The sequence below is a fragment of the Antechinus flavipes genome, chromosome 4, assembly GCF_016432865.1.
Source record: "Antechinus flavipes isolate AdamAnt ecotype Samford, QLD, Australia chromosome 4, AdamAnt_v2, whole genome shotgun sequence".
Classification (NCBI taxonomy): Eukaryota; Metazoa; Chordata; class Mammalia; order Dasyuromorphia; family Dasyuridae; genus Antechinus; species Antechinus flavipes.
Genome location: NC_067401.1, coordinates 452,621,552 through 452,637,833, shown reverse-complemented (window position 1 = coordinate 452,637,833; position 16,282 = coordinate 452,621,552). Strand labels below are relative to the sequence as shown.

Here is a 16,282-nt window from a genome sequence, read left to right as displayed (position 1 = left end):
GCCCCATAATTGGCCGAGCGTCTGTGAGCCGCTTCTTTATTTTCTCCCACTCCTATTTTCTCCCTAGGTGCATCTTTGCCATCATCCCTGGGCAATCCATTTGCGCTGTCAGTTCCTCTTTTACTCCTACTGGGTGGGCGCCAATTGGGTTGAGTGCCAGGAAGAGGAGTGTTGATATCATTGGAAAACTCGAGACTATTTTGGTAGGGAATGGAATCGGTTTCTACAAATGTGATGTTGCTGTTGGACGGGGCCTGAAGAGGGAAGGAAGAGGCATAAGACTCTGCTCTAGAAATACTGTTGTTAAGGGAGTTGGGCCCCCCACTTGTAATGCTGTCTTTGGCTACTTGGGATGATGTTCTGGGACTGCCCTTTGTCGTTTCCTCCTCAGTTCCTAGCTGTGGACAACGCGGATGCTGTGGCTTGAAAGGTAGCGCTTCCTCTGGACTAGAATACTTTGGGTCTAGCTTGAAATCGCCTACTGATTGGGTTTCATTCCTCAAGAGGGAAGAGCTGCCATCTTCCTGCCTCAGAATATGCTGTGGTGGGTGGTGCTCCCCATCCTCAGTGGTCCCTGGTGCCACTTGGTCAGCCTGGGAATGCTGAGACTTGAAGTGACCGTTTGGGGCACCTTGACCAGTACCCGATGAACAGCTAAGCACTGAAGGTGGTGGGAGAGCAGCACTTTCTATCCTCTGCTTTGGGGATGATGCAGGGGGGAATCCTGTCAGAAAGCCTGAAGAAGTGAGCGATGAAACATGTTCAGCCTGGCCTGGTCCAGGAGCCTGAACAGGAAGGTGAGGGGTACGTTCCCTGGGGTCCTTGCTGACTCCAGACATCACCTGAGCCTCATTTGGGATTCTCTGGCTTTCACCTGAGACCTGTGTGTCAGTAATATTAAGAGTCGGTGTTCTCCCATTTCCACTGTTCTTAGGCTGCCCAAGGGGACCCTCAGGCCCAACGGGGCTCCTCGGCCATTTCTTCCGAGCTACCTCCCCCTCAGTGACTTTGGCCAATTTCTGTTGAGCTTGTTTCTTGCCCCGCTGTGAGGATTTGGGGAAACACCTCTCTGTGTCGGGCTGCTTTTCTGGGTGGATTCTTAGTTTCCTAAAGGGGCATAAATTTAATTTAATGTTTAAATTCTGTCCTTTCATTTTTCTGTTGGGATAGGAGGCTCTGAGTGGCCCATTGTCTGGAATTTGGGCATGGGGAAAGTCTTTTCTCCCTCTCGTCTTTCCCTTTGTCTCGCTTAGCTTCTCACTACGGCGGCCAATGCCTCGGTCATGTGGAACTTGCTTCTGTACCCACAGGGCTCCGGCCTCGGCTGAGTCAGACAGGAGCAGAGTCAGCCCATTTTCTTGGTCCAGGTCCGGAATGTGGAAGCTGACTCTCTTTTGGACATGCGTTTTTTTCCTGGCTGATGGCCCCATGTCGTCCCCACTGGGCCGAAGTTCTTTGAGGGAGCCCTTCATTTGCATGTGGTCTTCCTGGGACTCTAGGCGTTCCCTATAATTTGATTTCCTTTCATTTGTACAGTCTTGCAGTTGATCGCACAGGACATATCTACACACGAGGGAGTTGCCAGGGGGCAGATCGGGGGGCTGGCTCTGACCCGGAAGACCCGGGCAGAGCGGGCGGTGATGTCGCATGCCGTTTTGTCTACGGCGCTCCTTGGGCCTGGGAGGCTTGCTCCGTGAGCTCCTGATGAAGTGTCTTTGTTGGTGAGGGTGAAAGCCGTCCTCTTCTGCTTCTGTCGGAGGCTGCCACAGCTCATTTGTCCAATGGGTCTCGAGGCCTCCCTCTGCCAGGGTCGAGGCGGGCACGGGGCCTCTTCCATCCCATGTGTTACCACCAATATCTGCTGAACGATAAACGCGGGCATTTAGCGCGGAGGAGCTCAATCACAGATTGAACAGATGCTCAGCCAGCGTACGGAAGCAGCGCCCGGGAAGATGGCTCTGCTGCTGGCGGATCCCAGGAACACCCCCATTAACGCTCAACCAAATAGACAGGGAGGCGTCTGGGCAACTGCGGCAAGCCTTGGTGACGCGTCTGCCCGTCGCCCGGATGGCGCTACCAGGAAACCTGCTCTGCCGAGCGCTGGGCCCGGGCGTCTCTCAGTCGGCTGCCCTGATTACTAGGAAACCCCCTTCTTTATCGGAAACATAATCGCGTTACCTAGATACCATCCAGCCCTTTCATTGTCACCAAGGGTGGCGTTACCCATCTATCATCTCGCTTGAGAGATCAGATATAAGACGTCCATCAGCCTGTTTGGGATCAGCCCAATGAGTGAAGTCCTCACCCCCCCCCCCATCTGCCCTGGATGTGGCTGAAAGCCTTGGACCCCAGGCCAGATCCAGAGCTATAAAGGCCAAAGGTCTTTCTATACCCCACTTGCTCAGAAGAAAAGGGCATCCTTCAGAAGGTCTGGGATCTCAGAATCCAAAGCTCTGAGTTGTAACACCAGCTCTTAAATCTGTGTGTCACCCAGAGGATCTGGGGGGGGGGGCAGCGGAAATTCTGGGGGATAATGAGAATGCCTGGAAGGAAGAAGAACAGGAAAAAATAATCCCCTGGCTTCTTTAGCAGATGAAAGCCATTTAGGTGGCTGGGCACTGCAGCTGAGAGAGCGGGAGACTGCCATCAGGAATGCTGGGATCCAGCCTCAGACACCGACTGACCCTGGCTTTCCTTCCCAACCTAACCCTCGGTGTCCCTTTATTTTCTCAGCTTAAAATCAGGGGAATGGCAACACCCTTTTCCCAGGACTGTTCTGAGAAGCATGGGATAAGGTTTGAAAAATGCTTATTATGGCAACGGGCACACAGTAAGCACACCAGGCACACTGTAGGCACACTGGGCACACAGTAGGTACATTGAGCACCCAGTAAGCACATCATCAGGCATACAGTAGGCACACCAGGCACACAGTAGGTATACCAGGCACACAGTAGGCATACCATGTACACATTAGGCACACCGGGCATACAATAGGCACACTGAGCACACAGTAGGCACCCTGGGCACACATGTTTTCGCTCTTCTGCTACCTAATGAGGATTGCTTCCTTCCATCACCATCCAAACATCCATCTTCAGGAAGTGCTAGGGACTGGGGATCTGGCTGAAGGTGTACCTGTCCACTTCCCACCCTAAGTAAAGGAAACACGGTCTCACCGGCACCCAGTTGTCCAGCTCTACCCTTAGCCTAAATGCAGCTTCTCTGTCCTCTTGTCTGGGACAAAGTGCTGCTTGACAGAAATGAGCCCAGATAAGTGACGGGGGCCTCCTTCCCCGACAGCTGCCATCGTCCTGCCGTCACTGAGTTAAAGGACTCGCCCCCGTATTCGGGAGGCAGAGTTGTCTGGGCTGCTGGGGGGAAGGAGAGCCAAAGCAATTCCATTCATTCCTTTCACCATATTATTGGAAACGTCCATGTCGTGAGCAGACTTGCCTGGCTCCCAGCTTGGGAGAACGAATGGTTTTCCGGCCTCCGGAGCTATTATCCCTGACAGCTCAGCAAGGGCAGGAGTCTGTTCCTGCCCCCTTTCCAGAGTGATCCGTTGGGACTGGATGGTCCGTTCTCCTAAAGCGTCACAGGCTGGGAGGGTCGGTCTCTGAGCCAGGTTGGCGCAGTTGGTCCCAGGAGGCTAAAACTCACGCACCATAAAGCTTTCCTAGGACCCGGAGACTAAAATGCCCACTTTGGTGGGGACACTCCAGACAAATCCCCCTGTCCTTCCTTCCCCATCTCCCCTGGGGCTGTCCTTGGGCCTGGAAGGGCTGCTCCCTGTCCTTCACCCCCCCACACACACACACCAGACTATCTAACTCACCTGCGGCTCTCTTGGAGCTCCACTGCAGCGTCTGGGGCGGGACCTCTCCCGGTTCCATGCACCTCAGTCTGCCTTCTCTTCTCTGGAAGTGTCTTGCCGATGGACCGGCTTCATTAATGACCACCATGCTCCCAGAATGCTTTGGAAGGCCTGGCTGCCCCGGATTACAGTCGAAGCACAGGAAAGAACCTGGCTCATACCCCCTCCCTTGGGGAAGGTCTCTGAAGGGGGCTTTGAGGCACGTGGACCCGGGACCCCCTTCCGGTGTTGCTGGGCGGTAGTTTTCCTGTAAAAGTGGCATTTCCTTTCTAGGTCCCATAATGGACATGACCTTGATCTCACGTTCATGAGTTAAGTGGCAAGTGCAGGACCCTTGCATGAAGTGGGTTCTTGGCTCCTGAGCACACGGGGATCCACCGAGAACTCTGCCACACGGGCTCTCCGACCGGGGTTTGGCTTTGCCTCGCTGGAGCCTCCAGTTCAAAATGGCTAAAATCAAGCAAGCGAGACCAACAGCGCCTGTGACAAATAAAGGGACCGGGAAGAGTGAACGCTGTGAGAAGAAACGTACAAGTCATCGACGGTGTTCCTAGAGAGAAAAATCGCTGTCACTAAGGAGGGGCCAACAGGGCTGAGCGCCAAGGCACCAACAAACATGGAAAGAGCACAGAGAGCTGCATCATCAACTGCTCAAGCAACAAGAAATTAGTCCCTGCCAGGTCCTGGAGTGTCAAAGGAAAAGAAAACAGGCCCTGCAACTAAAAACCCAATGGAAACTCCTTTTTCCCAAGAAATTTGTCTTACTCCTTCTTGCGCCACTCTCGTGCCCCGTGCTGCAGAGCAGATCTGAGAAGACTCCCTGGCGCGGTGTCCATCCGACTCTCACGTTAGGACAAGGAGGAGACGTGGCGAGTCATTGCCCCATGGGAGGAGGAGACACATCAGGTGGCAAGGAGCATCCTTTAGTCGTCCCGTCTGGACAGTCGTCTTCAATAACAAGAATAAGCAACGCCGAGTAATCTTTGGTGGAAATGCAGGGCTTCTCTGGGCAATGCTGTCATTGCTAAAAGGTTAGCCTGGCCCAGGTTGTTCTCCAGGAAGATCCGGTTTTAAGAGCCCTGTTTGCTTCGGGAAACAGGATATAAAGTTCCATCCCCATCTCTCAGGTAACTTCCTATTCCGTGCTTAGTCCAGTCTCTTAGATTCCCAAGTACACGCCACAGAGCGTCTCTCTCACAGCTTCAGGAAAGAAGGCACTTTCTGCCATGTCCCACCTTCACTTCCCCTGCTCTAAACCCTGCACGTCCTCCCGCTGATCCCGGAGCTGCTGTGGGACCAAGCCCTCCCAACCCCTTAGCAGGGCGTCGGATGCCCTTCCTCATCTTGCCCCAACCTATAGTTTACGGAGTATCAGAGCTCAGAGACCATCGGATCAAACCCCTCTCTGAGGACAGTGACGGAGACACAAGGGCCTTCGGCCTTTTCCAGAGATCTTCCCTGCCCACCAGGGGAGCCCACCTTTTCTCTGATCAGATTCTTTGCTCCCACCTGAATGGCCCATTTACTGCAGTGGGCATTCCCTCCATCCTTCCCCTCTCGGTGCCAGTCCTTAGGCACCGTCCTCCCTTTTTCTGTCTCGCCATCTCCCTGGATATGGAATCATAGAACCCCTCCCACCATGGCAGAAGCCACAGAACGTCCAGGTTGTGTGGAACCTTCGCAGCAGATTTCAGATGGGAAGAGCCATGTCCCCCCGTGTGACTGTGGCCAAGTATTCCCCCTTCTTCGGCTCCCGAGATCCCTCAGGAGCAGAATGAGAGGGTTCAGTGGGCCACGGAATGATAGGAACACGGCTTTAGAGTAAGTGCCTTCGCCACATCCAGCTCTGGACCCCATGAGCCGAAGTCTCTCCCTGTGCTGTCTGCGGGATTGAGCCCAAAATGAGGGTTTATGTGTGTGATGAAAACCAATCGCAAATATTCGGCTGGGAAGCATATTGTTGGAACACGTTGTAGTGAATAATGCCCTACAGCACGAAGCACAGCTTATGCCAATGGGAAATACAAAGGCGAAATTATTTTTTAAGTGCGCATCTCTGAAGGCAGAGTTTTTGAGCCTGGGGTCTGGTAACTTGTTCCTGCAAGATCTTGCTACCTATATTTCAGTATGATTCATTTCTTTTGTAATCTTGTGTATTTTATTTTATTCATTAGAAATAGGATTCTGAGAAGGGGCCATAGGCTTTACCAGCTGCTGCCAAAGGGGTCCCTGACACAAAACGGGTGAACCCCACCCCAATGTCTCATTGCGACCCCTTGTTATGGGACTGAGGCGACTTGGGGCTGTCAAAGACTGAGCACATCTGGCAGGCAGGTCAAATCACACTGGAAGCGCCTGAAGAACAGGATGGTCACCTAAGTACCCGCTTCTATTGGGGGGCCATCGTACCCTTTGGACAGACTAATCCCCATTGGGGGTGTCAGTTTCCCCCAGTGGAGGAAGCACCTTCTGGAAGGTTCACAATCATCCTTCGAATTCACGGCTACGCCGGGGGAAGCGGGATACACCGAGGGGTGCTGGCAGAGAGGGCACTGCGGGCATACGGCACAACGGGGCAAAGGCTGAGGTGAGGGGAGCGCGCTATCTAGGGGAACCCAAGCATCAGAGTCAAAGGAAACAGATTGCCTGTCATCCGCGGGGACGCTTCTTACAGAAAAGGGGAAAGGAGTTCTCACACACCTTACGGTTAAGGAAGGACAAAGAACACTGAGAACCACCGTTTCCAGGAGCGGTCTGCGTGCCAGCTTTGGATCACCCAGACAGGATGGGAGGAGAATGTCAGACTGCCTTTAAGTGCCCACTCACCATTGGGGGGTAGCTAAAGCTGCCCCTCTCCCTTTGGCAGACCTGCTTACAGACACCGAGGAAATGGATACCAGGGCAGGATGATCAAAATAACATTCTGCCCACAGCCCACATCCTAGGTTAATTAACCGCACTTTTTGACACTAACAGGAATAACTTAAGATAAAAAGTGAAGGACCAAAAGAGGTTAATGGAAAGGTTATGGAAGATAGCTTAGTGTTTCAGGCGCATTCAGCGAAACCTCATCTTTATGTTTATCGAGGGGCAAATTTACTCATGATTTGTCCTTTCTTTGCCCCTTTCATCAAATTTCCCATCAACTGGTTAGGAGACTGCCCACAGAGCCATTTTGGCAACATCGCATTTGACAAATGAACCTCCGGGTACCTGCTATTTGTTCAGACTTCAGTGGGGGGACACATAACATCTCCCTTTCTCGCTTGGCCCCAGGAGAGGGAAGGGAAGGGTGGTCCTCGCCAGCCATAGGCTCAGAAAGCAGCTTTCTGTTAGGAACAGTGTATACCACAATGGCCTTCTTCATTGGAAAAAGTGGAGGAGACACCTCTGTGGACTTTAAGAACTGGAAGAAATTAGAATGTGAAAGCCAGACCATTTCTTCCAAATCCCAACCCAATCCACAGTCTAGGATCCTGATTAATAATTAAAAATCAAATCAATAGTCTTAACTGGAAAAGAGTATTTGAGTTGTAAGTGGAATGGAATAATGGGCAGATTCCCGACATAGGCTCGCTGCTTTCCAGCACTGGAAGGGCATTCATGAAGAGGAAGGCCCAGATTTGGGGTGGATGGTCCCAGACAGCAGGACAGATTCTTAGGGTAAAGGGAATTTTGGTTGGACATTACAAAGAGGTCAAGCTAGGTTTGGCAAGGTGAGAAATGCATAATAACTAGAGCCATCAAAAGCAGGATAGCTTGTGCTGAGTGCTAGTGGGTTCTTTAGCTTGTGCTGAGTGCTAGTGGGTTCTTTAGCTTGTGCTGAGTGCTAGTGGGTTCTTTAGCTTGTGCTGAGTGCTGGTGGGTTCCTTAACTCGTGCTGAATGCTGGTGGGTTCCTTAGCTTGTACTGAGTGCTGCTGGGTTCCTTAACTCGTGCTGAATGTTAGGTGGTTTCTTTCCTTGCAGGTTTTCAATCAGAGACTAGTGCCCAGTCCTTTTTTCTAATATGGGCTGGTTAGAATGCCTCCCAGGTCTTTTCAATTGTCAAATTCTGTGACCTGTGACATTGTCCAAGCAGCAACTCCAGAACTCAGGGAGAGAACAGGACTGTCTCAGTACTTGTGTTCTCTTGCTGGAGGGAAACAATGATGGGCTGGGAGTTCTAATCCTGCTTCTGACATTTATAGCTATGAGAATCTGACCATGGAGCTTTATTATTCTGTTCCCCGTTTTCTAATCTGAAAATTGGGAATTGTTGTAAGTATCAAATGAGAAGCAGCTGAAATCCTCTGCCAAGTATTTAAAAAGACATTAGTTGTTGCTGATCCCCACACATTCATGGAATCAAAGAATTGTAGATTTTAGTGGCTGAAAGCAACCTCGAGGCCCCTGAATCCAGCTTTTCATTTTATAGATTAGGAAATGACCCAAAAATATAGAGTTACAGGCCCAAAATGACAAAGGGAAGTAAGGGACAGAAGTAGGCACAGTGTGCTGACTCCATCATTCTGGGATCATCAATAGGGTAATAAAATGATGCTGGGGCTGAAGTGCTGGGATTGTAGTCACAACTTTGTTCAAATACAATGTCAGACACTTACAAGCTATGGGACCTTGGGATCTTTCCAGATGAGGAAAAGGGATATAAGAGCCTATCTATAGATAGATAGACAGACAGATAGATAGATAGATAGATAGATAGATAGATAGATAGATAGATGATAGATAGATGGATAGATAGATAGATAGATAGATAGATAGATAGATAGATGATAGATGGATAGAGAGATGACAGATGAAAAATAGATAGAGATAGATAGATGATGATGATGGATGGATAGATAGATGATGATAGATAGATAGGTGAAAAATAGATAGATAGATAGATAGATGATAGATTGATAGATGAAAAATAGATAGATAGATGATAGATAGATGGATAAATAGATGACAGATGATAGATAGATAGATGATAGATAGATAGATGATAGATAGATAGATGAAAAATAGATAGATAGATAGATAGATAGATTTGGAATTCCTTGATCCAGAATCCATTTTTAGCTCCCTGAAGTCCATTTGTCTCTGCTCTCAATAAGCAAAGGGTTAAGGAAAACATCTTCTTGATATGGTGTTAAAGTCATGAACAAATGCATCAGTGCTTGAGAAGTATCCTGGTTTGCTTAAGGATGTTAATAGCCTCCTCCCACTTCACTTTCCCTGGGTTTCTGCAAGGTATTTAATACATGGAGATGAAGCTGTGCTGGCCGGCGATTCTGCCCCTCGGTGAATTGGACACTGGTGAGGGCCCGTCCCCAGCAGTGATGACATGGGGGGAGCTCCACTGCAGGGTCCTGGCGCTCGTTCTGTGACTTTCCCGAGGTTGTGGGTTGGATTCTCATCACACAGATGTGAAGGATCGCTAACGTTCTGAGTGACAGGGTCAGGGACCCAAAGCTACGCCAGCAATTTGGACAGAAGGATGCAGTTAAATAGACATAGTTAGAGTCACAGCCCAACAGACATGGGGGATTTCCTGGCTGGAGGGGGGCTGGGGAATGTGACGAGACCACAGATCATTTCCTTCCCCTGCAGTTCTCCCACGATACTTTGTGCTGCTAACCTCTACCTAGTGCATTGAGAACGTATTGCTTATTATAGATGGCCCCGCTAGTGCCTCCGTCCCTTATTAGCTCCATGATGACAAGAATCATGATTGTCTCTAAAAGCTGCCCCTTTTCTAGCCTCCATCACAGTGTTGTGCACATAGTAACTGCTTGTCAATTAAATGACAGCTGTAGCTTTTCCTGGAATGGGGAGGAAGGGAGAGTAGTGAGATACAGGCTCAACATGAGCCAACGGTGGCAAACTCAAGATTAATCTCTGCCAGTCTCTTGTTTCTCCTCGGTGCAACAATAATGTCAGCTTCCCATGGGGGAAAAAAAAAGGCCTACTGTGCAAAACAGTAGGGTTCCCTCCGGTCCTGCTGGGTAGGTCACATCAGTGCCAGAATCTTCGTCTCCGACTCTGGGTGCCTCACTTTCAGAAGGACATCACTAAGGGGCACATCTGCAGGCAGCTGGAGGACGGCAGATGGTGTCACACAAGGATCGGTCAAAGAGGGAACCAAGAGGCGGGCCCTGAAGGGCCCGAGACCTGATATCTTCCTTGAAGGTTCCGAAGGACTTTTATGGGGAAAGAGCTATTGGGCTTGTTCTGCTTGGAGCCAGAGGTCATGGATAGAATGAAGCCATTCTTTGCTTTGTCTCCTAAGCCCCCAGCCCCGTGCCTGGCACCCAGTAAGGGCTTAATTTGATTGAGTAAAATTGCAAAGAGTTCGAGTTAGGCTTGTTGTTAAGGGATGGAACAAACAAAAACGCTTCGACAGTGGCCCTCGGTGGGTGGGCCGCCTTGGCAGGTGGTGGGTTTCCTCTCCTGGGGGGTTTCCAGGGAAGGTTATTGAAAGGATTTTAATTCAGATTGGGTAGGACTTGTGGGGTCCCTTCTGAATAATTCAGTAATTATTCTGATTCCATGATTCTGATTCTCTGAAGCCAGCAGAAAATGTCACCAGTCTGTTCTATTGGGATCCCACCATACCTCGAGGTCTCAGTTCAGTGTCTAACTGCTATCGATGCCGGTGCTGTCACCCAAACAGAAAAGCCTCCTCTAATGGCAGCAGGGCCGTTGTTCTCATTTTTCAATCAGACCAGCGCTGAGAGAACTGGAAGAAGCTAACAGGGCACCTCAAAGGGTGAAGGGAGGGACCCATAACCCAATATGACCCAATCTGTTGTGTATAATGGGAGTGGAAATCAGCATGTCAGGCGTATTCTCTCCTCTAAAATATCTACTTTGAAGTTATACCGGTACAAAAATAACAATTACAGGTGATCATTATTCGTAGAAGAGCAGAACTGAATAGACTTGATTTTTACAATAAATATTTCTATATTCTTTTAAATCTTTTCCATATATTGTACTACTTGAAATGCAAAGCATCCCTATGAGAAAGGTGTTGTTATACTTCCTATTTTACAGATTAGGAAAATAAGGTTAAGTCACTTGCTCAAGTACCTGAGGCAGGGTTACACCTCAGATAATAATGACCTCGAGTCCATGGCTCTGCTCTGATTGGATGCCTTTGGAGGGGCCGTCCCTCTTTCCGGTGATGTTCTCCTAGGTCACCTCTGCTTGGTACAGGCTTCCCGTTTCATATCTTGCCTTCTATGAGAAGCCTTGCCCGCTGCCCTGCTGCTGCCGCTGCCTTCTCTCTGAGATAACCTCCCATTTCCGCTTGACTTTATGTGGATGTGGGTACTTTATTAACCTGCTTGCTCTCCATTAGAATGGGCTTTCTCTAAGGACTGGATTTGCCTTTCTGGATATCCCTAGCCTTCAGCGAACAGCCGATTCTCAGAAAACAGCAAAGTGCTTGTTGAATGACTGACTGACTGACTGACCGGCTTCTGAGATCCTGATCCTTTATCTATTGCTTTGCTTCTCATTAAGAGCATTTGGCATTATGTGCTGCTATGACTTTGCCAAATAAAACTGCATATTTGATTTTGTTTGAGCCATGAAAGGCCCCAGGCCCAGAGACAATCCTTCCCGGGATGCCCACGACCCCAGGACCGGCTCCGGCCAACTCCAGCCGGTATGTTCAGAGCCACTGACACTTTTCCAAGCACATCCCAGTGAATTCTTTCCTTTCTCCTTGGAGACAATCTGGGGGGGGGGGGCGACACGGTATTACAGCCGCTATACAGAAACAGAAAATGAGACCCAGTGTCCAGCATGATCTGGCTGGTCGTGCCAGGCCTTCTAGCACGGCACCCCTGGCACCCCTGCTGTCTCTCTTGTCGACCCCCTCCTTTCCAGGCAGAGGGACCAAAGGCCCCACTTTCTATCTGGAGCCCATAACCTTCAGGGGGCTCTGAGGGAACTGGGACTGCTTTGGAAGAATCCGAGCGCCCACATGATCTTTCAGAGCCTTAGTTTTCCTCATCCTTAAGTGAGGGGTGTGGGAAGGGGCAGAGGACGTCCTCCATTATCGGATCTTTGCTGTGGGGCCAGAGTGGACTTGAGGGTCGTGGGTGTCTGGATCCCTTATTTTATGGAGGCTAAGGGATGACCCAGGCAGGGCCTGACCCCAGGGCTCCCAGTCCAACCCTCCACCTGCTACCTGAGGGAAGCTCTCGGTCTGCCTGGCTTAGAGAGGGGACTGGGACTGTCACTAGCTGCCCTCCCACGTACCTGCAAAGCAAAGCACGGTCACCTGGGCCACCTCCCTTCCAGACGGGCTGCTCACTTTGTCCTTGAACACCAGCGTCGTGTTGGGAGACTTGTAATCGCAGTCGGTCTCGGACCGTCGGAGCCCGGGGTGAGCGGCCACCGCGGGGCTCTGGGCCGGGCTATTGCCCCCGTGAGCGGTCGGGGCCAAGGAGCCGGCCGGGGTGGGGGCCGAGGAGTCGGCCGGGGCATTGCCGAGGAGAGCAGCCTGCGGCTGCGGGCCACACGTGCAGCTCCACTCGCTCCTGTCGAGACCCCGAAGGACGGTGCGTGTGAGCGGGGCGAGGACGGCCGGGACGCGGGCCAGGTGGTTGCCGGAGAGGTCCACCTCCCGCAGCCGAGGCAGGGCCCGGAAGACGCCCTCCCCGAGGGAGCTGATGAAGTTGTTGGACAGGTCCAGATAACTGAGCCCCGCCAGGCCGGCCCCCACAAAAGTCCCGTCCGCCAGGCTCCTGATGCGGTTCCCGTTCAGGAGCAGCCGGAGAAGGCCCTTGGTGCTTCGGAACCAGGCCCCCTGCACGCTCTCCAGCAGGTTGTTACCGAGGGCCAGCACCCGCAGCTTCCGGAGCTCTCGGAAGGTGCTGCTGCTGAGGGCCGAGCTGGCTATCCGGTTGTGCTCCAGCAGCAAGGTCTGCAAGGCCGGCAGCCCGTGAAAGGCGCCTTCCCGGATGTCCGCGATGCGGTTCCTGCTCAAGGCGAACACGCTCACGTTCAGCAGGAAGGACAGGTTGACGCCCTCGACCGCCGCGATGGAGCCGTCGGTCACCATGAGCACCCGCGTGCTCACCGGAGCCTCTGTGGGAGGGAGGAAGCAGAGATGAGATAGATGCACACGGGGACACACTCACACACACCCCCATACACACTCACACACACACACACACACACACCCCTAGTCTCAGTCAGTACTGTACAAGCACTCTCATAACCTGGGCAAGAACACATTAAGTAGGAGCGTGAACATTCTCTCGGCTCCCAATCAGAATGGCGCACCCCCCCCCATAAGTTTGCCTAGGAGACAGACGACCCCCTGCTCATTTAGGAGTCAATGAAGCCATTGCTTGTTAGTAAGGAGAGCTCCCAGTCTGCTGTGGTTAAAGCAGCAAAGACCTTATCCTTCAGTATTCACTGAAATAAGGGCCGGTCAGGTAGTTATTGTGTCCATTATCCAGGGAGGAAATAGAGCCCCGGAGCATGAAAGTGCTTTCAGCTAGAGCAGCAGGAACAGGCATTACGTGTGAGAAACCAGGTGGCCCTGCGCGGGTGGGAAGGTTCCATGCCCCGGCCCTCCTGATTCTTACTCCCGAACTTCCCCCAGGAGCCTTTCTGCTCTTTAAGAGAATTTTTTCCCTGCGTTTCTAAGGAGAAATAGGCACGCGACAAACTCCCCGCCTGCGTCTTGCCCCTGGAGACCCTGTTGTGACCGGCAATCCCTGCCGTTCCAGTGCGGGGTTTTCCTTCCCGGGAGCCGGCTAGCTCGCTCCCGGTGGCGGGAGAGTTCCCTCCCCGCGGCCAAGTAGATTATGAGTGGGATCACTCGCCTCTGGCTAAAAGCCGGCAAGATGGCAGCTATCCCCTTCCTCCCTCCGACCCGGCTCTCGGCGTCACGGGGCCGTCCTGGCCTTGTGGCCATCAGAATTTCCTCCGCCACCCTGTGACAGGTGGCGCTGGGGACTCCCCGCGAGTGACTCTGGTCATTATCTCCCAGGGATCCCCGCTCGGCCGTTAGGAGCCAGAGAAGCGTCGACATAAGGAGGCTCCTCGTTATCAGTCACCTTATTTGGGCTGTGAAGGGCAGTCGTCCTAACGCCCCTTGTGTCGAGCGGGCCCGGGATGGTCCCGTGGCTGGGGAGGGGAGCACGGAGCCCCACGGAGCCCTCCGGACTCGGCCGCCGCAAAGCTTTCCCATCGTGCCTGGCTTGGGGCCGACCCTTGATTCCCTGCAGCTGCCGGGATGTGGATGTCGAACACCGGCACATTTGGACAAGGGTTTTACTTGGGGATGATTCGGCTTAATTATTTCTGCTTTCAAATGTCCCTCCTCCCGTCCCTTACAAACCTAACCTGCCAACATGGGGGGGAAAGGGTGGGGGGGGGCCTCCTTCCACCTCCGGGGATTTGTGAACACTAAGTCCCCGCGCCAGAGCCCGTCAATTACTTGGCGCAGGCGGCCGGAGGGATGCTTAGCTAACGAGCCGTCCACAGGATGCTCCGATTTCCTCAAATCTCCAGCTCCCCCATGTGACACCTTGGAAATGAGTATGAGAACGGTGGAAGTGAGGGAGTGGCCTTTGTTCCTCACCAGCCTCTACCGAGTTCTACATCCCCACCCCCCCAAAAAAAAACAACAAAAAAAACAAACAAGCAGATCAAGGCTTTCCTCCCGAATCGGGTCTCACTTATTACAGGTACAAGGGAGTCCCTCCTAATCCTCCTCTTGTCAGGGAGGGCTTAAACAGCGGCCATTTTCTCAGCAGAGGCTCCGAATTTTAGAGTTAAAATCGACCTTTTTTCCTGCAGCTTCCCCTTTAACCCCAGATGCCTAAACTTTCCCCTGGCCCGGTTTATGGCCGGGCTCCTCTCTGGTTAAATCTCGGCATGTAAATCACATTCTCTTTAAATTTCTTAATAAGGTGCCTTATTAAATTGTTGACTTTAGCAAGCAGTAGGTAATGAATACAGCCAGTGGATCTTGTTAGGATTGCCACAGCTCATTTACTCCCAATGAAAAAAAGAGAGAGAGAGAAAGAAAGAAAAAGACTATTCTTTCAAAATTAGATCCATTTTGATTGTCATCTCTGTGGCTGAATTATTCCTTTATCTGTCCCCGGGGGAGGATGGGAGAGCAGGCCCCGGATGTGGAGAGCTTGGCCAGTCACTCCCAGAGCTGAACTCAGCAGAAAGTTGTGGCAAAAGGAAGGGCAAAGTGAGTTATTTCATGTATTTCCTTTTTTAAGTTTTTTTTTTCCACTATAAGAAAAAGCATCATTCATTTTCAACATAAAGGTTTGAAATAACCTCTGGAGATTGTCCGATAGTTGCTGAGGATGATGGTAAAATCAGCTTGAGTGATTTGGGGTCTTCAGAAGGAAGAGTGTTTTGTTCCGCTAGGAGCTGAGCCCAAGGAGCAGCAGGGACAGGCAAAGGCAGGACCAGGAGTGGACTATACAGATAGTCCTTCCCTTCATTACCTGGTATATATGTCAGCCTCTGGCAGAGAGTGACATCTCGGGAGCACGCTGAGCAGGACGGGGGGCAAGAAGCTCCCAATCGAACTGTGATTGCCAAGAGGGTGAGCCAGCCACCTGAAAGCAGAGGAGAGAGCACATATTCCCTAGTATTGGCAATTAATATTCAGGATTTAATTACTGTCAGCTCATTAGACATTTCACTGATTTCTACTCTTTAAAAAAAAAAACTGTTTTTAAGGCTCCTTTTAATGTCCTCACAGATGGTCCAATGAATAGCATTGGAGATTAGTCCTCAACCTGCCTTCATTTTGGTAGACAAAAGTTTGAAGTTTACCGTGGAAGATAGCTGCCTGGTTATGGGGAGCCCATTACTTTAGGATTAGATAGAATTAGGCTACCAAGGACTCTCAGAAGCTGTCTAGTACAATGTATCTTATGTTTTGTTTTGTTTTGTTTCGGTTTTTTAAGTCAACAAGAAAATAGCAGTCCAGTGTCCTGAGGTGGGATTCACACCTATCCGGATCCATCAGTCATTCCCATTTCTGCCAGTTCTCTTTCCCTATCACAGCCCATCAAATTAAGATTACAGATTCCTCTGCAGAGAATCATCTGTTACATTTAAGTTTCTCAGTATCGTCTTTCTAAAAAGTTTTATCGATGCCTTTTGTTTCCTATTATACTACAAGCATATCCTATTATGCTCTAAACATAATCCTCTCCTTAAACCAAAGAAAAACAGTTAAGCAAAATTGATCCAAAAAGCAACCCTGCCTGACAATGGACGAGGTATTCTTCATCTGTGGTGGACCACATCTCTAAGAGAAGGGAAATGTGTTTCACGAGATCCTTTATAAACAGCTGATATGTTTAGCTTAAAGTCTCAGTAAGCTTGTCCCTAACTACCCCCACCAAAAAAAACC

At 50.9% G+C, this 16,282-nt stretch overlaps 1 protein-coding gene across 1 annotated transcript in view; it reads left to right on the top strand.

The window, feature by feature from the left end:
• Positions 1–16,282, top strand: part of TNNI3K (TNNI3 interacting kinase) — a 186,761-nt gene that overhangs the window by 119,938 nt on the left and 50,541 nt on the right. The gene's annotated exons all lie outside the window — the stretch shown is intronic.